The sequence below is a fragment of the Lissotriton vulgaris genome, chromosome 9, assembly GCF_964263255.1.
Source record: "Lissotriton vulgaris chromosome 9, aLisVul1.2, whole genome shotgun sequence".
Lineage (NCBI taxonomy): Eukaryota > Metazoa > Chordata > Amphibia > Caudata > Salamandridae > Lissotriton > Lissotriton vulgaris.
In genome coordinates, this window is record NC_141697.1 from 1,002,286,772 (window position 1) to 1,002,290,209 (window position 3,438).

Consider the following 3,438-nt stretch of genomic DNA (forward strand, 5'->3'; position numbering starts at 1 on the left):
GCAGAGGTGTGGGTGTCGGTCGGGACCTGCTCCTTGGACGACGTTGAGCCTGAGTGAGGCAGGTACCGTTAGCTAGAGTGACCACTGCTGCAGAGCAGACAGGACATAGCCCTGCTCAACAGGTGAGGTCGAGCGAGGCATGGCCTGGGCAGTGGGTATGCCGTCGGCTGCAAAGGTGAGGCAGGGCAGGGCAGGGCAGGGCAGGGCCTGGCAGGCCACAGGGGGCGCCGTGAAAGTGATTACTCATTACTATTTTTGTATTTTAAATTATTATGTTGATTGTGTCTGGTCGCGTCGTGATGGCCTGGGGTAGGCCGGCGCCGGCGGCTAAATCATGATTTAAATAGCTGCGCAGGTGAGGCAGGGCAGGATTACTGGTTTTTTTTTATCATAATGATGTTGATTGGTGACTGGTGGTGATTGACTGTCTGGTTTGATCATGATGGCCTGGGGTAGTAGGCGGCGTATGCCGGTGGCAGCAAAATCATGATGTATTACAAAATAAGTAGAGCTGCGCAGGTGAGGCCTACTGCTGGTTTTAATAAACTGTACTTTTTTTTATCATGTTGATGCGGGGTCACTCTGATCATAAGGATGAGGTTTGTGTTTGATTTGATGATGATGATTCTCACGATGATCATGTTGCTAGTAGTGTGCACTGTGACTGCAGGCTATTGTTGCGGCGTGGGCCGGCCCAGCTGCCTGGATAGATGATCAGTACTTGCCCTGATAGATTCAGTTTCGGTTCAGAGCAGGCTCCTGAAATCTGTGGGGGTTGGGGCTGTGGCTGTGCGCGGCAAGCAGCGTGCGCATATTTTTTCACATTGTAATGGATGCGCATTCACTGCTTGCCACGGTGCCACCACACCCCAGCATACCCGCACTGGCTCAGGCGGCTCTGAGGCCCGCTCACCACCACCGGCACCGTGCTAGTCATCATGGCCCGGTGGCCAGCCAGCCCCCGACCAAAGTAGTGGTGATCGGATCGGGCGATGATTGGTTTTGTCACTTGTGCACAGTACATTCACATGGTCCAGGCTAGCCTAGTGCACAGGATCGATAAATGCGGATTGCTGTGTGATGTAAGTTTGTAAGTGCAGTCAAGTAATACTGCATAATGATAACACGCACCAAAGCCACCACTGTCAAATATTTAAAAAGTACATTCGGTTTTAAGGGTTTGGCAATGGTGAAAACTTGAGTCCAAGAGTTTATTAAAATATTTTACACATACATAAAAGCAGGAAGTCCAATTTGTTCTGTACAGCAGTTAAAACCCCTCAAAATAAAAGAAAAATGTGGCAAATTACAATGACCACGGTAAAGGTCTCATTTTCCTGGGGTTTTAGTTCTTCATTCATGCCACATTTTCACAAGTGGTTGGTTCTCTGTTCTTCCATATCAGCTCATGTCCATAGGTCACGTACCATATTCCAAAAATAGCTCCACCGAGACGCTGCATGATCAAATATCCTCCAACCAAGAATTAAACCTGCAGTATCCAGTGCGGTGATGACGGCCTTCTACGCACTTCCAGCTGTGAACGTGAACATAGGAAAAATTCTTGCTAGTTTTGCTTCTGGCATCTTGGTACATACTGCTGCAAGGATTGTCGTAATGGCCCGGACGCACTAAGTGATGGACCAAATCGTCCTGTGGCCATTTTAGCAATGTAGCTGGCAAAACTTGAGAACACCTGAGCTGACAAATAAACTGCCATGAACTGCTCACTTCCCAATATGGATACAAAACTCCACAACACATACATATTGGCTGCCATGTGAAACAGAGAAAAATTACTGAATGTTGACAGAATCATCGATAGGCAAAGAGTTTTGGAGACCGGGTTAGAAGTGAAGTATTTAATCATTGTGCGCTGCATGGACGGCACTTTACAGAGACAGAATATTAAGACATTTGCTGCTATGATGCCTGCCGCCATCTGTTGCCCTTTAGTCAGGCTGTTCCACCACTTTTTCACCTGTTTTTTTATTAAATCCAATTCTTTTTTTGGCATCCTGGTATCCAGCCAATCTGCCTGTACCTCATCAAACTAGCTCTGGACTCAGTGCTTCATACTGCCAAATAGAAGCAGAATCAAATGCACAACCTGTAAACCCAACAGTAAAAACAAAAGGTTTAAATAGACACTTTATTGAATTGGAGGTGGTCTGAAAGACAGTCTCCTGCAATGGTGGCTTCTCAGGATTTTGCGCTTCAACATTTTTGCGTGCTTTCCGAAATCCATGTCTTTGCTGTGTGAATAATGTAAACCTGTGTCCGTATTCCCGTGTCTGTGTCAGGCTGTCCTGAATCCAGCCTTGTGCTCTGCAGCTCCTCAGTACCCAAGTCCCACAGGCCATTCCACAGCCCTTCTCTCACATTGACTTCGGTTTTAATTCACAGGACTCCTTCACAACAAACATCTGTTATTTCAGCGCCAAGATGCCCGTAGTGGTGAACGTGCGCTTTACAAATACTCATGTTATGTTGTTATGTTACAGTTGCACTGCAGACTGGAGCACGTCCCAATTTTCTGTGCAGTATCTCACCTTGAGTTAGTTAGATACACTCACTAACATTTTGTTGTAACAAAGTGGTTGTGCAAGAACCAAAATTGAAAGCGATAGGGGTGCTGGTGCGACCGATAATAGCAGCATGATGTTCGCTTGAAGGTACCGACCAGCGACATTGCGTAACACCGAGGCCGCTGTTACATGCTGAAATAGTTACACACAATGGTTGCGGAGTGCTAACAGCACTTCTTGTGAGGGGAGCTATTTTACTGTACAGTGTCAGAATGATACAAAACAAGAGAGTCAATATCTCATGTGAGTGACACTGGAGACTCTAGGTAATGAGCATATTTCATATAACACTATGGGGTAGGGGTGTCAGTTTGCCACTATATCCTTTTTGTAAAAGCAGCTGCAGCTGAGTTCCTGGGCTCCAGTAATATTCAGGCATAAATTAAATTGTCAAGATAACTCTGGTGATTAATCGTCTACCTGGAGAGAGCCAGGGGCTTTGTCTAGGTGAAGCTGTGACTGCTTCAAAGGTGGTACAGGGTTATATACCTGCTGCAAAGAACGTTTACCATGCAGATCAAAAAAGTGCATATAATGTAAAATCGGTCAGTGTGTTACTGCTTCTGTCGGAGAGATCCTTTAGTTACTTGCAGTTTGTGAGTTAATATCCTATCATAGAACAGCAAGCTATTAACTAGTCTGTCTGTCATCAAAGAGCTGCATGCAAACAGCAAGTTATTAGAGCTAAATGTTTTGTTGGGCAATCTTTCATTATCCTAATCTTGCGAAAGGGTCTAATGTGGGTAGAAATCAATTCTAATTGAAGAGAACCACTAACAATGCTGTTATGTTTTAAATTCTAAATTTGCCCTTTTCAAGACTTTGAACTCTTAAACTATATTGCCTACAA

At 45.3% G+C, this 3,438-nt stretch overlaps 1 pseudogene; it reads right to left on the reverse strand.

The window, feature by feature from the left end:
• Positions 1-1,329: 1,329 nt before the first annotated feature.
• On the reverse strand, positions 1,330-2,363 carry LOC147692706 (presenilin-associated rhomboid-like protein, mitochondrial pseudogene; annotated as a pseudogene).
• Positions 2,364-3,438: the final 1,075 nt, after the last annotated feature.